At 38.8% G+C, this 23,651-nt stretch overlaps 2 protein-coding genes across 29 annotated transcripts in view; one reads left to right on the forward strand and one right to left on the reverse strand.

Annotated features, from left to right (window-relative positions):
- Window positions 1-8,318, reverse strand: part of OTOS (otospiralin) — a 455,029-nt gene extending 446,711 nt beyond the window's left edge. For 18 of the 23 annotated variants that reach the window (XR_014696049.1, XR_014696050.1, XR_014696051.1 and 15 more), the window contains exons 1-3: window positions 7,278-7,403; window positions 6,777-6,918; window positions 4,073-4,246 (exon numbers count right to left, since the gene is read on the reverse strand). The gene's annotated coding sequence lies outside the window, so the exon portion shown is untranslated. Of the gene's footprint in view, window positions 1-3,851; window positions 3,988-4,072; window positions 4,247-4,844; window positions 4,934-6,776; window positions 6,919-7,248; window positions 7,511-7,637; window positions 8,036-8,223 lie in introns of those variants that run through there. The other 5 variants (XR_014696069.1, XR_014696072.1, XR_014696057.1 and 2 more) reach the window with 5 other exon arrangements.
- LOC311441560 (uncharacterized protein) overlaps window positions 7,503-23,651 on the forward strand; it is a 72,606-nt gene continuing 56,457 nt past the window's right edge. For 4 of the 6 annotated variants that reach the window (XR_014696046.1, XR_014696047.1, XR_014696048.1 and 1 more), the window contains exons 1-2: window positions 7,707-7,848; window positions 7,959-8,004. The gene's annotated coding sequence lies outside the window, so the exon portion shown is untranslated. Of the gene's footprint in view, window positions 7,849-7,958; window positions 8,005-23,651 lie in introns of all 6 variants that reach the window. The other 2 variants (XM_084529830.1, XM_084529832.1) reach the window with 2 other exon arrangements.

The raw sequence follows: 23,651 nt of genomic DNA on the forward strand, positions 1-23,651 counted from the left end.
CTCAGCTACAGATGATTAGTGATCTCATCTACGTGAACCTCTGTTGCTACAGGAACCTTACACAAAGAAGACAATGATATGTAAGTCTCACTTGCTGCTTAGTCTTTAAGAAACTCCCTTTGGAGTCAGCAGATGCAATACATACACTGAGGAATCTTGCCAAGGCAGGTGACCGCAGTATCCAAGTCATATGCAAAGCAAGCTGACTTGCAAATCACATCCGACAGCAAGAGATGGGCATCCAAGTCTTGCCACATAAGGTTCCCTATGCTAGATTGACTATCGGGCCAAAACTGTCAGCACTAACAGGCAAAGCTACTCAACATTTTCCATGTTTAAGATCCTATTTATTCAACTACTTGTCCCTTTCCAGTGTCATTTTGGGTGACACTTCCCACAAGACTGCATTAGACTTCAGACTTTTCTTCAAGCCATGCAGAAAACTTATTTGCTCAATGGAGAAACTACTGATTTGTCAAAATTTTAAACAATTGTTCAGTCAAAAAGCTTTTATATCAATCTGCTTTTTAGTGGAGACTGGAAATTTTCAATCTGTCATGTATGTTTGTTTTTCAGCCCTATAAAAATCTTTCAAGTTTGACAGTGTTAAGCCTCTATAAAGTTGCAGTTTGCTTATGCTCTGAACCAACAGGCTAGAATGTGGCAGCTCCAAGTCCTCAAGTTACCATCTGCCATGATCATTCTCCAGTCTAAGACTGAGTAGTGTGTTAGTTGCAGCTGTTTCCAGCTCCTATCAAGCTACAGCTAAGGAAAAGAGAACTGGATCCGTGTACTTACAGCAAAGTTTAAACCATTTGTGCACAGGAGAAAGTGCAAATCCATTCAAAAACCAGCATCATGAACTCCAAATGAGTGCCTGACATACAAGGGTGTCTTTCTCGGTTGCATCTTTTCATTCCTGTGCACATTCAAATGCACATTTTAAATTCCTCCAAAGACCTATAGAGACTGCATTTACTCTTCTGCCTTTACACAATGGTTGACAACAATAGAAGGCTTCAAGTCATCAGGTGAACTCTTACTAATATCCCTTTTAAGTTTTTGGAACATGGATGTCAAAGCTTTGAAAATGCAATAAAGTTGTACCACAAAATAAGCAATAGTCAGCCTTTTTATTTCAATACATGCAATTAAACCTAGTTACACAAGCAGTTTCAGGGACACAATTACTGGTAACAATAACAGATGCATTTCTAATCACACAATTGCTTTAATTGGCTCATCTGCTTACATTTGTATCATTCAGCAAGTTTGTCAGCTTCACACTATTTCAGAACAATTGATATAAATTGTATGCACTTTTACTGGGGAAGAAGAGAATGTATGATACAGGTACTCCAACTGCTGCACTGAAGAGTTAGGGAAGTTCTAAGTCATTCACCAACAACAATTCCTAATGCGAAATCCTCAGCCTCAGGGAAAGGTGCAATATTGGAACAACCAATAAGCACACTCACTGTTCATGTTATGTATAAATATCTGTAAAGAACCAAAATCAATCTGCACCCCTTGTTATATGGTTTAGGCACCACAGAGAATCAGCCAAGCAAAAGCTTCCCACCAGGCAAAGGCTGTATTACCTGTGACCAGCAGGGCTGCAGCCCGTTCAGCAAAACTGATACCACAAGACAAAAAACTTTTCCTGTCCTGAAAATAGTTACCACCGCTTTCCAGCAACAGGGAAAATGCTTATTTAATTCATCTAGGATGATTTCATGTATGCATGTTTGAGTATCATGTTTCTACAAATCACAAGATGAATTAGGGATGGTGTAGCCAAATAGGTCTACAAAAATCTTCCAGTGGCAAAGGCAAAACACAAACCAGAGCATTCACATTTGGAATACAGCTCCCCAAAGAAATATCCAATTGTTGACAAGTCATAAGCTGACACTACCACATTCTGCCAGTTGTTGTTTTTTAAACATGTAGGAGATGCTAAATAGCAACAAAGGACCCAATTTCCAGTGTGTGTTCACTCGCTTAACAACAGCAACGTAATAAACATCAGACAAGATATTTTTGACACAATTTGAGATGACATTCATCCTGCTAACCTTTTGTCAGAGCATAGCATCTGCATCCCATCTATCTGAAAGGGCCTCAGGAAAAAGCAAGAAATTCCTACACAGACAAGGCAGAGGACCGCAAGACTACAAGCTGTTTCTTCACTCTGGATGCCCTAAATTTGATACCCCACAACATACATGCATTGACTTCAAAGTAATCCTAGAAGTGAAGGTAGCTGGTGAATGGAAATAAGATAACATCCACTTCATAAAGCAACAACTAAGAGCATGCATGTATTACCTTGGAAACAAGCTATCAGTACCTCTGAAGTGGTCCACTTCAGAAGGAACTTCTCCTGAAAATGAAGTCTAGGCACCTTAAAGTAGGTTAAGCAAAGATGAGGAGATCTGATCCAAGTTGGTAGGACTTCGATGTTATACTGGCTGAAAATCTAGTGCAATGAATTTATTGAAATGCCTATTCTCAAGCAGATTAAAGGCTTGTTCATATTTTACAAGCATAGGTACAGTATCTGCAAGGACAAAACCATTTCGTCCCTTTTTGAATATTTCATATGAGCAGTTTAGAGAAAAACATTTCTGTACAAACAGATCTCTGTTAATCATTGAGTAGATGCTCCCAGTAGATGCAAAATTTAGTGTGCCACCAAACATGTTGGCTACATACACTGCTCATATGCCATAAACTGCACCAAATAAAATGTGTAATACCAACAATACACCAAACACCTCTAAATCACAAAAGGAGTTCCCTCCCCCTAAAATTTACAAGGGCACACTTTAAATGAAGTAGAAGGGAAGCAGTAAATAACAGTTCCCACCAAATGATTAGCTGTTCCTTCCTGCTAGTAGACACCAGCTCTGGTGCTGGACCAGACAAAAAAGACCAGCACGGATGGACTTGAATCTATTCAACATTTGTTGGCAGGAAATGTTTAGCAGTCCTGGCAGAACGTTAACATCTTGTCTGTCTAGACCGTGAATGTAGTTAGCACAAGGTAAAACAATGCTGGGGAACAACTGAATAGATCACTGTAATTGAACCTAACAGCATTTTCAAACATTAGGCAAAGGCTTACGCAGATAGAATTGTAACTGCTCACCCTTTCATCTGTGCCACTGACCTCTCCTACTGATTGATACTGAGCTGTGATGTGGCTATCCACCTCTAAACACATCTTTCTAAATAATTATGAACTCAACTTGACCACTTTATAAATATTCAACCGATACTGCACTAGCTGTTTCCTTTCTCACCTGACAGAGGCTATAATCAGTAGAAATCCATCTCCATTGTCTACTAGCTTTACATAGCAGGCCAGAAAGCCACAACACAGACCCTCTTGTTGGAAGAGACAGTTATGCTATGAAGGTATTTCCATCACCCTGAGGTAGCAGTGGCAAACATACCACGTTAATTAGGAGCACCATCCCCTCTCTGCAAAGGGCACTAGGCTTGAGACCTGCAAGTCTATTCCTACCTCCTTTGGCTCAATCTAGTCCTTCACACGCAAGTCCTCTTTTCCTATCCTCATTTTTGGAAATGGTTGAACTGCAAAAACTCACTGCAGCACCATGAACAGGAAGGCCCAGCCATACTGTTCCAAATAGAGCAGGATACAAAACGCTGACGGGCCATTTCAAGAGCAGGCCATCAGCAAGTGACTTAAGGCCTCTGTCCCTCACAACTGAATGAGCTGACTACAGGTGCAAGCTTTAAATAGGAAGTACTTAAGGTTAATGGCTGGCTGTGTCTGCTGACAGCATTTTTCTTTAAAAAACACACATAACGCATGATAAGCACTGTTCAGGGGAAGACAAAAATAGCTCTGTGTCTAAGAGGTTGGTTCCTTATTTGCCTCCAAGGGCAAATGAACTTGTTGGTCTCGCATGTAAGCAAGTATTTTTCCTGGAGAAAGATGTTTTGTCAATCGTTCTGCAGATAAACATCTGTCAGTATCAACACTTGTAAAACACACAAGAAATCCTTCTTTGCCATAAGGTATAGTATTATGACTTACCTATCAAGTAAAGGCCTTTCTCTGAAATAACAATTTCCTTTCATCTTTGTGACACTGGCCAGATGGGACATTTGTCTGAGACTCCAGAAGACCTTAAAGACTGGCACCCAGCTGACCTCCTGGTCACAGTGGAGTGACTGCTGCAAACAACTATCTTCTAAGATACGTCCAGATCTGAAAAAAAGATTATTTCCTATTAAGGTATGGGCTACATTAGAACTCCACAGTAAGTTAGTTACCTATTATAAAACACAACGTGTACCATACCTCCCCCACTCCTTGAGATCACAGAATCACAGAATCACAGAATCACAGAATTTTCTAGGTTGGAAGAGACCTCAAGGTCATCGAGTCCAACCTCCAACCTAACGCTAACAGCCCTCCACTAAACCATATCCCTAAGCTCTACATCTAAACGTCTTTTGAAGACTTCCAAGGATGGTGACTCCACCACTTCCCTGGGCAGCCTGTTCCAGTGCCTCACATGAAAACATCAGCAACTAAACATAAAACAGCTTAGGTGCCACTGCAGCAGCTCTTGCAGCTATAAATTGTTCACAAGACAATTTTAGAAAAAACATTCATTTAATTTCTCTTTTCAATAGAAGAAGAGATTTCCCCAAAAACAGGAACAGGTTACAGAGATCCATCAATACAGATGCCTTAGTAAACCAAGGTAAGCTTGCAAAGCACTTGTTTATGCTGAATCACAGGGTTAGAAAGAGCAGCAGCTCCACAGAACGTACACCCAGCCTCAAATTACACTGACAACCTCACAGGTAATCCTGACGGAGCCCAGGCTGACTAGGCAGTAGCTGCTAGGTATCTGCCACCTGAAGCAATGAAATACTACTTCCAAATGACAGCAGCAGCCACTACTGCCAGGCAAAACCCTGAAATTTCTACTTAATGCATATTATTTGGGTTATTATTTTGAAAACATGCTCACTGCTCCTCCCCCCCCCCCACTCCCCCATTAAAAACAAATGAGATCTCTAATTATTATTAGAGTAACTCCCATATAAATTAATGATTAGGCCATTAAGACTGCAGCTGAGTTGCCATTAATTCTCACATTTGAGTGAATTAACTACTAACATGACATTATAAAAGGAAATTCCCTCATATTTTGCTGAATTCCTTCACTCATACCATAAGCATGCAACAAATGTCTGTTAAACATTTTTTTCAATTCATGTTTCCCTTTAAATGTTAAACTGAAAATATTCATTATAATCTGATGAAGAGTAACAATAAAACTGTCATTCCCCCCCCCCTTTTTTTTTTTTTTTAAAAGTTTCATCTATTTGTATGCAGCTTTAAAATGCAATTTTCACACCATTATTGGTACATCATATAACAGACACTGCTCACAGGCTTAACAACAGAATAGGTCAAAACTTGAGGCAGTTCTGCTTCATCCAATAGAATCAAACAGTTTTCATAGCATCTGCAGCATTAGGACTCTCTAGATGCCTAGGACTTCAAAATCAACACAACTACATTTTTCAAAGGGAGGTAACCCAACCACCACTTAAAGTATTTTGAGGTATTAACTGATATTTATGAAAATGATTGAGTTCCTTAGGTTACACAAATGTATTATAATAAGGTAGAAAATCATCTTTGCTAGGCACTGAACAAGCATTTCAGATACCTGGCAGTCATGTACACATTCTATAGTCATTCACTAATTCAAAACAGAGAATCATTTACAATTTCATTTAAGATAACACATCTGCTGCAGACTTGGTTTTTGCCCTCCTTATTACACACATTTGAAAACGTAATACACAGAAAAAGAGCAGACTTTTCCCTCCAACCCCCTTCACCCCGTTTCTATTATGTTTTAGATCATTTGTGTATTTTGAATACTTATGTGGCTAACATTACTGAGCACACATTGTTGTTTTCAAGTTTTGTCACTGCAAGAATTAGAACTTGCCAGAAACATGCAGCTGCACTGCAGAAACCACTATCAATTTCACAAGCAGAACACCCATGAACTAGAAGATAAAAAGATGCCTAAGTCTGGATATGATTGCTATATGTTTTAGTGCAGAGGGAGTAAAGATCTCCCAAACATTCATTTAAAACATATTGCTCACCATAGCAAAACTACATCATTTGGTATTAACAAAGATATTAAAATTACTTAGCTGATCTACTCAAGAGTGTTCAGTAACTCGTTCACAAATTAACAGTAACAAACAACATCTACTGCTTTCTGAAAAGGTATGTTTACACACGGATTACCTAGTAATGTGATTTCAGTTTAGCAGACTATTTATACGCGTATGTAACTATAGTAGGTAAACAAGTAAAACAAAATGCTTGGTTTATTAAATCTAGCATGCTCAGCAGTTTGCAAGACCAAGAATTAGATGTGTAGACCATCTAACTAGTCAGTACAATAGAGAATTATAGATATGTTTTATACTGTGTAACTGGATAGATGAAAAGCATAAAAGTTACACAACAATAAGTGGAAAAATATAAGTGTTCTAATTTGAATGACACTGAAATGTATTCAAATCATGTGGCAGCAACTGCTGTTAGTCAACCTACATTTAATAAAGGCACCTCAGAAGACTGTCTAATCCACACAAAGAGGCTAAGTATAGTGCTAAGGAAAAACATTCCTGTTACTAGTTTGATTTAAATTATGATTATTTTAATGTTTTATTTCTTCCCTTTGGCCCACCTTTCACTGAAGAGGCTGGCTAAAACACACTGCAAGTTCCAGACCCTTTTAGCCAGGTAACTACAGCATTGTCACCTGCAGTTCTTCATAATCCAACAGAAGCTTGGAAATTCTGATCCAAGTACAACCTAAAGGCCTAAACCTGAAGAAAAATAAAAGAAAGAGAAGCTCTTAATCACTGTAACTTTTTGTATGGGGAAAATAAATAGTTACTTCTACATTATGACAATTTTTTACAAAGTCAGGTGTGAAGAATTACACTACTATGGTACCCACTAAAATTGAAAAAACATCAAATACTGTAACAGGAAAAGGTTAAGAGGCAGAAAATACCAACTAAAATGCCCTTAAGTTATAGTGTTTAGGCCACCGCTCCTTGTTACGTTGCTCCCCCCAAAAAAACTCAAGGTATAGTAAATAATGCTAATTAAACCCCATTCCATCATCCAAAACAAAGAGCATCGGAACTTACCTCAGCAGCAGAGAAAACTCCCCACCTACCTCAGAAAACACCGTGTGTGACCGCAGAAAGTGACTGCTCTGCATCTTGGCCCAACCTTTAGTCACACAGCTTTCAGGGATAGCTCAGAAGGTACCTTAAATTAAATAGTGGTTTATAGTGCTATCTCCTCTATTAACACCTCCTCCCCAGCTATAACCCCTCTAGAGCTGTAAACCTAAGCCCTCTCCTCGATAACTCCAGTTAATAAAAGCACGGGACCCCTGCACAAAATGGCGACCACAGCACGCGGCTGCCTCAAGGTAACAGAAGACCAACGCTGGGGCGACCTAGACGAAGGCCCGGACAGCAACAGCACCGCCTTCTCCAGCACCCCAACCCTGACACAGCCCAGCCCTTACCTCAGCAGCAGCAGAGCCCCCCAACACCGCCCGCTAAAGAACGGTGGCAGCCAGCAGGAGGCACCGCCGAGCTCCGCCTGAGGAGCAGCGCGCTCAGCTCCAGCACATGGCGGCGCCCAGAGGGGCCGCGAGGGGCTGCGCAGGGGGCAGCTCCGAGCTGGGCTTCGGGAAGCTGCGACCACGTCCGAGAGGTTTCTCAAAGGTAATACAAGTTTATTTTTCTTCTTTAGCTACGTTAAAATATTGAAGAATACTTCTAAAAGATAATTAAAAAGTCTTAGCAGAAGTTACTGAGTTGTTTCTTCTCATTCGGGAAGCTAGAGCTATTGGAGAGGTTCCTCAAAAGTAACACCAGCTCTCAGTAAAGGTAAATGAGCTTCTTCTCGCTGTCTGCAACGCTGGAATAAATAAAAATCAGGATAGATTAAGGCTTATTGTTAAAGAACTATTTTTTTCTCTCTATATATATATTTAATCATATGATAATTATACAGCCCAAAAAATAGTTAGGCTTCTAAATTAAATGAACTGTTTTATATTTTTGCTGTTCTTTTGCTGGCTATGGCTTAACTATCAAATTATGTACTTGTTTAAAATTGAGGTTTTATTGGTAGTTATTCAATGTGAAGTCAGATGATAAGGTCAGGTACTGGTATTCCCTGCAGCTCAGAAGTTAAAGTTGCTCTGGCAATATCAACGTACCTATTTTGCTTGCTCTGGATGTTTTAGATCTGTTTAGTTATTTATGTTATTGAGTGAAGAACAGCAGCTCTTTGGAGTCAGAAATAAGCAAGGGAAAATGGTATGTAGATGATTCTACAGAATCTACATCCATCTACACCCGTTGTGTTTGGTTAAGGTCAAGTTTCTTACTCAGATCTGCCTTACACAGTGCTTTTCTACTTGTAATTCAGTACTTATAGTAAACTAGTATCATAAGGAATAAGTGACCCCTCTTAACCATGACTTGCATCTAAAAACCTATCCTAATATTTAAGTCTCCCTTAAGCGGGGAATGGGAAGGATTGTTTGGAGACTTCTTACTGACAGCATTGTATTTATGCAGCAGGCAGTACACTGCTGCGTGGTGGGGGGCTACTGTCTGACTTCAAAACTTGCATTTTTTGTGGAGCTCATCTCTGGTGTTTTCTAGCTGTTAGAACATGCATCTGCCCTGTGCAGCATCCTGCCTGGAAGAAAAGAGTGGGGAGCAGGAAAAGGTTCAGAGCAAACTTTCTCTGAAAAACTTTTCCTTTTCCTAGTCCTTTAAAAGGAAATACAGAAGAATCTTATCTTGTTAAACTTGTACTCTAAATTGTTACTTCTCGGTGACAATTTAGCATTATTAAGCATGAGCTGAAGATCCCTCCTTCAGTGTCTCTTCAATAAATGCTTCTATTTGGTATAATTGTTACTTCTGTGTAAATTTATTTCCTTTTCACTTACCCTCTCGTAATCAAAGTCAGTATCCAGCCATGGCACAGTTCAGGAAATAATCAAGAGCTTTTGCAATTAGAGACTAGTTAGGCCCCTACTAGTATAACTTGCATGACTCGACTGGAATTTTACGGCAATTTTGTTTGTCTTAAGTGATACAGGATTGCATAATTTGATGGTATTTCTCTATCTATTGGCAGACTGCCGTGCCTCATTTGCACCTAAAAGAATTGAATGAAAAACCTGTCAATGAGGGACAAAAGCATTAGACTCCAGGAAGCAAAAGCTAATGCGTTGTGCACAAAATAGCACATTTTTATTTTGCCTCTCCAAATGTCACTATGGTGAGGAGGAAAGGGATCCCATGAGAAGAACTAAACAGGCTTACACATCATCCATGTTTCCTCGAACTGTTGAAGTCCAACAGACAGACTGTTTTTATTTAATCTACCCAATACCACTTTGCCCACAGCCACAATTTATCCCTAGTGGAATTGGAGGTTCTGAATCCCTTGTCTTCAGACCACAGATCTACTAGTGTATGACCTGAGTGAGGATTTCAGCTTTTCTGATTTAGTTCTATGTAATAGAAAAGGCATTCATGGGAGTTAACTTTTCACAGTAAAAATCTTATCTCCTTGAAAAGGAAGTACCTAGGGCATTGTCTGAAGAAAAATACCTTTGAAATTCTCATGGGCCCTGAGTGGGGCCTTAGGCATTTGATGTTATTAATGATACATGTTTATACTTTTAACTTATTCTTACGGACCTGATATCCAGGTCCTCCAATGTGACTTCAGTCTTACATGAGTGATAAACACGTACTAGTTAGTTCTGTAGCTCCAACTATAGAAGTGGTTTAGTGTTAAAAGTACCATGAAGTATTGCAGGGTAAAGTTCTTCTCTTGATGCTCGTTAAGGCCCCTAAAGAGAGGGTACCAATGGATGATCGTGTATTTCAAGAGTTTGGAAGTTCGAGCCAGAACACGTGTAATATGAGAATTGAACTTGAAATGTGAATGACTTAAGGCTTCTGTGTTTGTAAACAGTTTATCCAGCAAGATCATATAGTGAATAGTCTTGCCTGGGAACTAAAGCTGCTTTTCTGTCAGCCTCGTAAGTTTTATGAAAAGCAAGTGACTGATTGCATTACGGTCTGTGTATTTGATTTCAGAGACTTTCCCAGTTCTTGAAGGCTGTTACTGAAGACTTTCTACATATTAACAGGAGAAATGCAAACCTGAGAGGATGGGGCAGTGTGACCCTGGTGTAGCTTAATGATGACTTTTCATAAGGGATTTGTGGGAGGGGATTTCAGTACAGTATTAAAATCTGTGAAAACTTGCTCTAAGGACCAATGGAAATGCCTGCAGTTGCCATTTATTAGTATTCAAGAGATGGTTACTTGGACTTCTAGAAAAATCACAATAGCTTTGGAGTTGAATGGTTTCCCTGTGCAAGAAAAACGCAACCTTACGCAGAAGTGACTGTGTGTAAGAGTGCCACTTCTTTTTGTGGTTTGGGTTTTATTCAGAAATGTTGGCCAACTTAAGTCTTCCAGAGATAATTCTAAATTCGGGTGTAGGAGGGCTAGATTGAGTGCTCTGAAGTTGAATACATTAAAACATTTCGTATATTGTCTTGTTGCAATTTTTGATTAAACATTGGGATAGGATGTTTGCATCCAGTATAAATACATGGTGATTTGGCCAGCACCTCTGTGTTCTAGTACAATTTAAAAAACCTGCAAGAAGCTGACATCTTTAAGAAGGATAAAATTGAAAAATGGAGGTATGGAAGCTTCTGAACTTCAAAGTGTAGCATGAAATATTGGTCTTCCGCATGAAAACTATATTTCTCTGGTCTGCTTTTTCATGCCATCTGTCTTGATTGTGGTAATCTTTCTGAAGTTTTTCTAATTGCCGAAGGCCAGAATTTTATGTTTGTCTTAAATGATGTTATTCTATGTGTGTCTTTGTTAGAAGGAGATGATACTTGAGAAGGTGTTCAAGATCTTGATTTTCAACACTGTTAATCAGTCTTTGACAGTACCAGAGCAAACATTCTGATAGACTGGCTGGTAGTATACTGTATTATGAAATGTGTGCCTCTTTTTCTAAGTGTACAAGTGTCTTGATACAGTTCTTTCTTAGAAGAAGGCTTTTTAACAAACAAGGGAAAAAGCAGGCTTAAGGAATACATGTAAGCTCAACTGAAAAGAGTTCTGAATACCAGGAATGGGATACTGCTTTTTTTTTTTTTTTTTTTTTTTTTTTTTTTTTTAAACTACATAAAATCATTCTTAATGTGTTCTATCCAGCCACAGACAATGCTTATTCTAAATCTTTGTCTGAAGAAAATGAATGAGAAGCTACCAAAGAACACGGTAAAATGGAGAACAGACTATTCCTTCAGGGAAGAAAATGTTTTGATTATGATTAGAGGTGCTTTTACTGACTGAGTCTTCAAGTAGGTGTAATTTTTAATTACTTCAATTATTTCATCGTGATTTTAAAGCTAGAGCTATTTTAATCATGTATACATTTTAAAAATTAATCATCACGATGCATTATGAACCTTATAATCATCAGGAATATAAAACTATAGTTTTCCTGCAGTTATTATATGTAGTCATTCTTTTGACATTAAACTTCATCAATTCCATAAGGAAAGGTAGGTAACACTGATACAGTAGAAGAAACCGGTTGTTTTTTCAAGAAATAAAATCCTATGCTTTCTAGCCTTAAGAATGTACTGATCCCATTCTGATTTCTCTACTGTAGTGCTTCCTTACCCAAAGAAGTACTTTCTGGCTGTATGCCCTAAAAATATTTCAATGTATAGTTCACCTTCATGTACGCAAAAGCTGTGAAGCTCACAATTAGGAGGCAGTAACTGGTTGTAGACTGGCCCCTCTGAAGTCTGACCCTTGTTGTGGGTCAGATATGATTTTGTACCTTTATTCAAGTGAGGTTTCTGGTGTAGTTCAGCAGCGTCATGCTGGCATAATGCTTCTCAGAGACTGTAGCTAAACATAATAAGTAACTGCAGAAGAGTTTAATGAAGTGTTGTGTGAGCCAAGCTTAGTTTCAGCTGGCTAGAGGTAGTGGTTGACAGATGATATAACTGAGTGGCAATGGGAGGGAATATACTTTCTTTAACCTTTAGCCAAGCTGAAACAGATGCATTGTAGAACAATCTAAACTCCTGAGTCTGTAGCGAGATCTCATTTGCTCTAGCAGACTTTCACAGTACGGGTTGCTTCTCAGAATCTTTATTTGAAGTGTTAAGTCTAATGTGAAGCTTTAAAAGCTGGAATATATAGCAGTTTGTGTTTAGTTTTATGTGCAGTGCTGCATTCAGCTCCGGGGCTCCCTGCTTAAGACAGACATGGACCTATTCAAGCAGGTCCAGCGTAGGGTCATGAGGATGCCTGTGGCTTCAGAGGGGAAGAAATCTAAAATTATTATTTTAGATTTTACATTTAATAAAATATCTGAGGGTAGATATGTGTGCTCATGCTTTAAGGAGCAGTGCTTCCCTATGGTTTTGTGAGCGTGCCGTAGCTTCTTGAAATCATCAAATGCAACTTCACTCCTGATTGATCTCACAGCACAAAATCCACTTCAACAGAAGATAACTTCATTTTTCATTTTTAATAGAGGACTTTGGTTTTTATTTGTAGAGATGCTTTCAACTGTAGGGGAAAACTTGTTTTAACAAGTAGGTACTGATAGAGAGGATCAGTTGGGAATATGATATCTGGGGTTTCATGGTGGGGAAGGAAGCCATGTTAACCCTTGCCTAAACATAACAGATATGGCAGTGGTTCTGTTAGATGTGCCTTCTCTGACCTTAGATTATGTGTTTTTCCACATCTGTTTCTTACCTGTTAAACTGAGGTAGGACCCTTCATGGGTTTCTCAAATTTCACATTGAGGTTAAACATCAAGAGATGGAGAACCTTGCTGCTGGTATAGGCTAGTGGAGTTCTAATCTGAGAAATCTGTTCATGTAATATAAATGATAAAGGTGGGCCAGTTTGAGTATGCTAGTAAGAATGTGAGAGTACTTGCTAAAGTTTGCAGAGTAGAACTTGGTGTGGCCTTGTAAATGTATTTTCCTGTATTTTAATACTATATAATATTTATTTCATTGGGCATATGTGCTATTTAATGTTCCTGGATCTCCTTGCTAGGAAGTGTGCATGCTATTAACAGTAATGCTAGAGGATTGTTTATGATTTTTAAGTTAACTGCCAGACAAATCAATTAACTACTGTATTTCTACTTTGTCACTCGTTTATAACTAAAGTCCTCTAATTGTATGTGTTTATAGACTGAAACTTAGTCAATAAATGTTTTTACTGACTTGCAGAAAGTTCAATATTTGGTTAACATTAAAGTGGCTGGCTTATGGGGGAGCTCTGAGAAGTGTCTGAGCCCTATAAAATGGGTAGATAAATGTTAGCGAATTCTGAAGTGCTGACAGAAAAATCCAATGAGAGGTTTAGTCTGCTGTGTCTTGACTCTTTTCTCCTAGAGTAAGTCTTATCTCTCCGTCATGCTTAGTCCAAAAGATAGGGATTTTCAGTTCAGTATTTTTCTGTCATTAACTCTTTTGGAGGCAGTGAGTTTGTCAGATGCGACAGTTTGTGGTACAGTTTGAGTGTTAGGTTCTGAGGATACTAATCTCTGAGTCACTTTGGGAGCCAGTAGCTGCAGGGCGAACTCTCTCAAATAAGACTGTTCTCTGGAGACAGCATTGATTGAGGATTAAAGCTCAGGGCAAATTATTTAAGGAACTGTTCCACTGGACAGCAGTGGAAAATATTTGATTCCTTACTATAGAGCATAATACTTAGAGAAAACACAAGAAACCTAACAAGGATTTCTAACGTCATAATACCTTTTGGTTTAAATCAACTGTGAGGAGTAGCTGGTGAAGGTGCAGTGGAGGGAAATATATAGCAGATTTGGAAAATAAAATGGATTACAGAATGTAAAAAGGAATTTTGAGCTTGCTGAGCCACTGTTGCTGGCCTCGTTACATTGATAGTTAAATCACACAGGTGTTCTGGTCCAATGGTTCTCTCTTGCTCTTTCAGTAGACTGATTCTAAGTCTGAAGAAAGTGGGTTGCCAGCCCCCAGTATGAAGAGAATCATGTAAAAGTAGCAAACTGCTTCATAGAAGCATGCGACCTAGTCTGTGCCAGGACGAATCCTTTAGTATGTGCCTCTGATGGGATATACGAGAACAGCTAGCGTTACGGTTGGCTCAGAAACATGGACTGGTAGTAAGTAAGGATTTACGCAGCCTAGTTTGAAAAATCATTTAATGGAGCTTAAAGATACTGATTATTTCAGATAGAAAACTAGGAGAATATCTCAGCTGGACTCTACAAAACTGACAGTTAACAAAGCAAACATTCAAAAATGAAAATCAATACAGAATGTAGCCACTGGGACTTGATAATGGCAGGAAAGGTAACAAAAAACTTCGTTATTTCAGTATCACCAGATGCCAATGAAGCCCTTAATTTTTTTTTAAGCTTTTAATATAACTTTCTACTATGCATCTTTATATTTGATGTCATAGGCAACAGTGCTGACCAACTATATTGAGGTATTGAGCATTGTATCTGAAAACTCATGCAACTTAATACAATACATTATGAAATAGTAATTCTAACTGACATGCAATATTTTGTAGGTTAGTTCTGAACAAAACACTGTTTATTGTTAAAATACAGCTTATTTCATGCATGCTTGGTGTATTTTTCTACATCCTACTTGCAAGGACAGGTTGATAAGAACAGTTCAAATAGATTTTATTACTCCTGTGAGAAACACTCCGTAGCCAATAACTTAGGCTCAGGCGAGGATCTCAGTGAAGTAGTAATTTATTCGCGATTGCAATGGCGGGCGCCCCACAAGCAGGAGAGAGCGCATCTACTAGTTCCAAAACACAGTTTATATACCTTTTGATGGCAGGACCCTCCCCTGTTTCCCCACTGAGTGGGTAATCCAGATTCACAATCTATCTGATGCTTCACAAACAATGCATGGCCTTCAGTCGCCGGCCTGTTAAATTTCAAATTTCTTTTGACATTTTTACTGCTTGAAGTGGTAATGTTTCTTCATTTATCTGACTTGACTTGACACTGTGATTTTCACCTAATTGTCCTAAGGAGTCTGATTGTCTGCATTTTACAAGGTCGCCTGCTAAACTTTCTTATCACTGTAAGCATATCTCAGTACCACATTCCCTCCTTCTAAACAATGTAACTCTGCAAAAACAACATTTCTATTCCCACACTCCCTGTAACAATAGGGAAATAACCTGTGCCAGGACTGTTCTGCACAAGCAGTTATGGAAGATTCTGCTGCTGCCTTTCTGTGTTAGACTTCCAGTATGTATTTGATGCTGGAAGCTATATTCAGAGTTTACTAAATCATCGGAAAGATGTCTGATGAACTGTTATGCCTTTTAAAACTGATTTATTTTTTTTTTCTCAGCGTGATTCTCTTAAAGATGAAAGTTTAAATATTTTATCCCAATTAGCATGGAAGAGTCATTTCTACATCTAAAGAAAAAACTGAAGTGTGATTTCTTGCGGTCTCTAAAGTGATAGCCTGTTTCATCTCAGCAGAAAAAATCAGTTTTCTCTTCCCGCTTTGGTGCAGGATTGTAGCAAGGTCAAAAATATCCTCTTGAATGTGTGGATTTGGAATCTGTGAAAGACCAACACCACTTTCTGTTCTTCTGCAGGACAGCCTTTGGAAGACTAACTGTTGTCTCTAGCTTTTTAAATCCAGGGCCTTTATTATTTATCACTTGCCAAGATAGCTTTTATACTGGAGGCTTTGAGCTACTCACTGGCCCTGCCAGCCAGAGGTGTGCCTGAGGCCTGCTCCCAACACAAAGGCTTTTGTGTGCTCCCCTAAGAAGCTATTCTGTAGTCTTTATGTCTTAAGGTTAAAGTAGCTGTTGATGTTTCTTGAAGTTAATGCTTCTATAAAGACAATAGTAAATTTAAGGAATTTTTCCAGTCTTCCAAGAATACAATTAGTATAGCCAAGGATCTCATCTACACATGGGTTCCTCTTAACATTGGCAATGTAGTTGCTTGACTGTAAGTAGAGAATATTGCTTTTGAGGTAGGTGGGGTGGTGTCACAGACAATGAACAGGATAATTCACAATCAAGCTAAAAAAGAATTACCAGGTAATAAGCCAGTGCGCTGAGACATGGTCACAGTGTGCTTGAAAATAAGAATTTAATTTAAACTTAATGGGTTTCTTGCATGCTAGTTATTTCTAAATTGATTAGGAGTTGGTGTTTGTGAGAGGGGTATTTACTGTGTAACTATTGAAGTGACTTTTCTTTATCAAATGGTATTTCATGTTTGGTACTAAAAATGGATGTAATCTAAATGCAGAATCCATCCTGTTTTCAATTTGAGATTAAATTTTTTCTAAAATCTTTACCAGAACTCAGTATTTGCTGATGTTTTGAAGTAAATACTGTTAACTGGGGTTTCTTTAGAGAAGAGGCCCCAGAATTACTATGGCTTATGGATAATTTAATCAAATACTAAGATTTCTTTCTTGTCTTACCTGTCTGCTGCAGCTAAATTTGTGGGATGGATGAGATGCTTAATTAACCCTGTAATTCTTGCACATGGGTTAATTAGCATATGAATTACAGTTTCTTCTGTATTCTGCTTGATGCTGTAGCCTATGCTACACAGTTCTTCTGCAGGTATTTCTGTTTGCTTAATTGGTTTGATTGCTTTATTATGGAAACACTAGATTTGTCTTCTGCCTTGTGTGATGTAACTACTATTCTAGGAGGTACACTACACCTGATAAATAGCATTTCTGAGTATTCAGAGAATTAACAAGGCCCTGATTTTCCTTGGGTCAGAATAAAAGCTATAGATGCTTCTCCCTTTGTGAAAAACAGATTGGAGATGACTAAGGTAAAAGGTTTAAGTAAAAATCATAGTGGAGTATAGAATCGAACTGTATTGTTGTTTGGACCTCTGTGAATGGTCTTTGTTCCAAAGGGAAACAACCATTTGAAAGCCTGCATCGTGAATGTGGAATCACAGCCCACAGGAATGCTTCCCTGGCTGCTTGATTACAGGGCTCGTGCTTGGGACTGTTGTTCGTCCTATATCCTTACCAAGTAGTATTTAGCCAGAATCCCTTACCCTGGATGCTCAGGCACTCCTGCAGTCTTTTTATCACCTATCTATTCCCTGAAGCTGAGGTAGGAAGAGCTAGCCATCAACTTCAATTACTACATTTTCTGAAGACAGCCATGACTTTGCTGTTAATGAAACGTCAAGACACACATGGTCTCAACTTGCTTTCTATGGTATCTTATTAGTGATGCTGTTTTTTTAATACTTTCTTGTAAATAGTATTTTTGGCCAGAAGTAGCTTGGTTCAAAGCTGGACTGAAGTGATTTCTTGACAAGCTCTTCCTAATCCAGGAGCACTGTTTAGAAATTTGCTGCTTGAGTTGTGTGCTAAGCAATTTCCATAGTGAAGACAATTCTGTCATGCTGCTGTTCTTTCTAAAACCAATACGCTTCCATAGACAAATAGCAGATGTCTGGGTTTTACAATTATCTTTGTTAGACAGTTCTTGTTAGAAATTTGTTTGGTAAGATATGAATAGTGTAATTTATTCCAGTCTACTCCTAGTGTACACACATCAAGAATTTTGACCCCAAAGATATCAGATCATGGAAGCTCCACTTTGCTTTTGGTTGTAGCGGAATTTGCTGTTAAATTTTTCGAACTGCTTAGAACTTGTGACAGAAAAAACACACACCTTTATTCAAGCTAGTGCTTAAAGCATTAGCCACTGCCCCTTGTTGTAATGCATTGCACTGATACAAAGCCAGCCTGAATAAAAAGAGCTTAATTCCAGGCATTGAATGAAATGTTGGGTTCTGTGGAGCACCTTTGAAGATAGCTAGCCTGCAACGCGTTTCAGGTCAGACTTCCCTATGAACAGGGAAACTGTAAACAGGCCAAATAGTGTTTTGGGCTTGCAGCAGTGTGGAGGAACAGCTGTGATTGGCATGAGGTGGTTTGGAGGTACAGGCTTCCATGCATAGAGGTCCAGGACTAGAAGCATCTCCAGTCGATTCTTAGCTCACATGGCTGTGTGTATCCAGTCCTCAAGCTGCAAACTTCTGAAGGGGTTGATGAATTCAGCTGAATATATTCTCTTGCAACAAATATTTTTTCTTTTGGCTTAGTGGTGCTGCAGTAGCAGAAATAACTGTGTGAAGATACTGAGAAGTAAAACAGTGCTGATACCAAGTCAAAATTGTATCCTTATTGTATCTCAAAAATCAACCTTTCCTAATGCATTATTCATTACGAACACATTAACTCAGGGTGACATCAGACTGATTCAGAAGCAAGTTGATGGAAGTATTGTCTAGGAAACCATGCACTATTCCCCTTAACCACGGAAATTAAATGAGTTATCAGGCAAATACTCAGTGCTGACATTTTATCCACTTTTCTGCAACTGATTAAAAAAAAACAAACAAACAACAGTAAAGCATAGCAAAACTGAACTTAATGTATTGTGCAGGAAATGTATACACAGTAGAAAGATATGTATGTATATGCACATCACTACTCTACTTACTATTCTTAATTGCTTATTACTGCTGATACTTCTCCTGTGAGCAATGGAGCATAGGGTTTGGCTAAAATATAACAGCACTTGGTTTTTCATACCTAACTATCTGCTTGAGAAAGATTCCGTGACGCTAAACTTGACAACCTTACTGTTGTGGTCATGTAGTGTAGTGCAGGGGAGGGGAGGGATATGGGTGACAGGATAAAAGGCGAGCGGGTGGAAGGAGCTCGTGGAGCGGCGTTGAGATGTGGTGGTTTTGCTTGGGTGGGCAGGTGAGTTCCACCACAGCCACTCCCTCACTCCCCTTCCTCTTTGAGGAAGGGGGAGAAAATACGACACAAAGAGCTCAAGGTTTGAGATAAGGATGATTTAATTAAAGGGAAAAGGGGGGGGCGGGGGAGGAGGGGAAGAAAAGTAAAGGCCACGTGGGAACACAGAGGGAAAATCAGGTATTCTCTACTTCCCATCAATGAGCAAAGTTTGGCCATGACCTGGGAAGCAGGGCCTCAATGCACATAATGGTTGTTTGGGAGGGACAGATGCTTCCACAATGAGAGCCCCCCCTCCTTCCCCTTTCCCATATTTCCCATATAAGCATATGCTTATACAGACCTGGGGAAGCTAAGCTGTGGACGCAAAACAAACACAAATCTGGTTTGAGTTCTGCAACTTAGTGTTGCTTTAGATTGTGTACATCTGCCTGAAGGAGCTGCAAAGCTACCTCAAAAAGAGCCAAAGGTTTCTTCCAATGTGAGAGAAATCCCAGATGGTGAACAGCTGGCTGTGACGAAGTTCGAGGTTTTACTACTTTCAGAGATGCTGGAGGATTGTTACCAGCTGTTTTCACTGGAGGGAACTGACAGTTTTCAACCAATATTTGTAGCTTTGCCCTGAATACAGCTTAGTGTTGATTGTGAGGATCAGGTTAAATTTCTGTCTTGGCTTTTTCCTTCTGTTTGTGTGAATCACAATATTTTCATTACAGACTGAGAAAATGCAATATAGAAGTTACTGTGCCAAATCTTCAGTGGGGTTAAATTGATCTACTACTAGTGAGCTAATGAGGTGGCACCAGCATACATGTGCTGCTACTTAAGTCAGATGAATTGGCTAAAGGAAATAGCTGAAGTGAAGGGTAGAGGTATACAGCTAGCAGCTTGAGTATTTTTGTGCAAAGTGATCTTTTGCATGCCAGAATTCACCACAAATAAAATTTTTGATTTCATTGCAATGAAGTAAATGGCCAAGATTGAGAATTACCAGTGTGTTATATGCACCTGGGAATCAAATATGGTGATAAATGATTCCTTCAAGTAGATTGAATCTACAGTCAGTGAGGAGCTGAAAAAAAAAAAAGCTTTTGGGAGCTCCTGTAAGGCAGTGATGCTGAGACCTCAGCACTAGTATCTTATTTGGCATTGTGATAAGGTATAAGGCTTTTAAGGCTGACACAAGACATTGTGGCTACTAGGGAAATAAGAGTTTTTGAAGAATAAAGGGGATAACTAAAAAGGCTAAATAGTGTTGAAGGTATTACCTAACAGTTGCATCCTGCAATTTAAGGTAGCTTTTGCAACTTTATTGCAAAGATGAAATAGCATCAAAGTTAAGGTGCATATTTTTAAAGTGTGAACAGCTCAAAGGTGAAATACAGAAATGACACTGCATAACTGGATTGAAAGTTGTCATAATCTAACGAGGCACAAAGATTGCCTGGGAGGAAAAAAGGAGACTGAAATCACTGTGAAATCACTATTGCTATGTAGAATGTTGCTTTATCATGCAGCAGTAGGTGGATTTTGCGGATCTTCATATTTTGTTTCCAGTATGAGATTAGTTATTCAGACCAGACAGCATTAAACAGCAGCTTATTTTTCTTCTGGGTAAGGATTTGCCCTCCTGAGCATTAGTTCAGACAAATTCCTGCAGATGGTAATAATGAAAGGGGGTACACCAGGAGGCGGCTTGCTTTCTGAGATTAAGAATGAAATATCCACAAATCTGATCATAATATCAGAATGGGAAAGCAAGTGAAAAATAGAACTGTAAATCTTTTGACGCTCCTGTCTTTTCACTCTGTAATTACTGAGATTCACCATACTCAGCATATGTGGAGAAATCAGATAAGGTGGTTAGTGTTGGGTGTTAAGTATTTAAGTATTATCCAATAAAATCTTAGACTTATTCCAAATTCATTTGCATTACGCTCAGAGTTGTTTAAAGATCTGCGAAGAATCCTCTGAGTTGAAACTAAATATGCATGCATGAAGTAGATGTTATCCTTGACCACTTAATCCAAGTTTTGATTAAAATGATGTAACATCCTAGTACCTGTCTGTCAGATGTGCATTTCAAAACAAGTCAGATGGGATTCCATCAATGGCAGCGAGCTATTCAGTTATGCCAAAATACTGCTTAAGAGGTATGAGGAGAATGAGTTAGCCCCTGGGATTTTGTATCCAATGGCTTTTAGATTCCATGATATTCTGTATATAAATGTGTAAAACACCTCTGCTGGAGAAAAAATCGGGGGATTTTAATAGGGCAATATGTCACTCACTCTTAAAAGTATAAGTAACTGCACAACGCATGGAGCTAATGTATTGGGCAAGGTTTTGCTTGCTTAATGCAGTGTGATGTAAGAATGATTACAGAGATTGTTGTTATATTTGTATAAATGGGAGAATTATCACTCTTCTGAAGTAGGATTTATCTAGAAATGAGTGTCACTGGATTAAAAACCTAGTTTGGCAGCTAAAGCATTGTTATCTTTCTGTGAAACTTGTGAACTACAGAATCTGTTTTCTGTGAAGGGATGGATGATTTATCTTGACTAAAATGTGAAGAAAAACCTAACTGTTCACTTGGAAAGATTTTTCCAGGGTGGAATGGTTTAAAAGCTTTAATATTGTTAGGAATAGGGACAGTTTGCCATCTGAAGGCAAAGGTTTGTAGTAGGGCAGCTTCCTTGATTTTAAGTAGGGGAATTAAGGTACATGTCACGTGCCCCCAAACCCTTTTACTAGCTGCCTGTTGTTGAATATACAAGTTAAATCCTGAAGAAAACAAAACATTGGAGGTTGTTAATGTTGAAGCAGCTTAATATTCCATGCACCTACATGATAGCCATGTGAACTGTATTTCACTTAGAGCTTACTTGAAAACTTAAATAGAAAAAGCAAAACTGATCGAAGTGACCTGCATGAAGAAGTTGTTTCTCTTCTCCTATGTTGCTTTTTTAGTTCAGGATAGACTTCCTTGTGGGGTCAGATCACGGGTTGAATTCTAATGATTAATATATATTGTGGAGATTCTGAGTAAATTTGCCTAAATAGGTGCATGGTTTGATTTTGAGCTGTGATCAAGCTCCTTTGTGGTGCTCTGTTAGCCAAAAGGAACCATAAAATACCACAGCAAGGCATTTGTGCTTTCTTTCTCTCTACTGACCCTCTTTCATCTAATACCATGCAGAGTTAAGATAAAAGACAAGAACAGGGAAAAGCGAAGTGGAATTTTCAAAGCGAGGTGAAACAAGTGTAGGTGGAATTCTGCTTTATCTTCATGGGCAAGTCAACGTGACAGTGCAGAAGAGTCCTGAAAATGTTCTGGCATGACATGAAACATTTGCCTATCTGTGCAGATTTAGTGATGTTAGGAAGTAGACCCTGCATGCTGCGTGCACATCAGAGGTTAACCTGTTTAGCCTCATGCTAACCTCATAACAAATAACACAAAATGGACAGGTCACCACTGGAGCACTCAGACTTAATGCCTCATTTGTCCCCTTTATCTATCTATAGCTGCATCATACTTAGTCCAAAAAGTGCTGTAAGCCTTCTCTGTCTGAGAAGAGCTATTTCAGTGCTCTGTTCTGTTTACCTTTGCCTTTGCCTGAAAAGAAATTGTAAATATGAGTTGGTGATATCCAGTACTTCGTGGGAAGAAAGGTTCTGTGACTTTTCCTTCCTGTGATTTTATTTAACCACAACTGCTTGCAGTGTATATACGTCTGGTCTTCACTACATTGCATATCAATGTACTGATTAAAACATTTTATAATAAATTTAGTACGTGTTCTGGAAGAACAAGGAGGGCAGTCTTTTGACTATACCTCTTCATAAAGTTTAGAAATTTGGGTTTAGATTTTCCGTATGTAACTATGGGCAAGTTCAGTCAGCCCACTGGAAAAGTAGAGAAATTAGAAATCTGTAACCCAAAGCTGATGAAGTAATTCCTGTTAAACTGTATAATGGGAACATTTAGGTTGGATATTAGGAAGGACTTCTTTACCGAAAGGGTTGTTAGGCATATTCCCTGGGGCTGCCCAGGGAAGTGGTGGAGTCACCATCCCTGGAAGTCTTCAAAAGACATTTAGATGTAGAGCTTAGGGATATGGTTTAGTGGGGACTGTTAGTGTTAGGTCAGAGGTTGGACTTGGTGATCTTGGAGGTCTCTTCCAACCTAAGTGATTTTGTGAACCATGCAGATTTATTTTTTTCTGTAGTGAGATAAGTAGACCTCTACTCAGGAGAGTACTGACAGACATGCCCAGCTGTAAGTGTGCAACTAAATGTTAGTTCAAAATATTTAAAAACATGTATTTTTCAATAACTTAGGGAAATTAACAAGTAACATCCTGCTTTAGAATGTGAAAAGTATAGAGAACAGAGATAGGTAGCAGCTTGCCCCATTTACTTTTAAAGGGTGTTCTAGTACTGCTTTGGTGACATAGTTCTGGTGTCCAAACCTGTGTTATAGCGCTGAAACAAAATGTGTCAGTAATATGAGCTACATAGACATTTTCCAAATACTAAGAAGTTATAAAAACATTCGTTTTTAATAGGCATATATATATATTTAAGGTGCACAGTGTGTAACTGTTGCAATAGTAGTTCATCACT

Source organism: Aythya ferina, assembly GCF_964211825.1.
Source record: "Aythya ferina genome assembly, chromosome: 9".
NCBI lineage: Eukaryota > Metazoa > Chordata > Aves > Anseriformes > Anatidae > Aythya > Aythya ferina.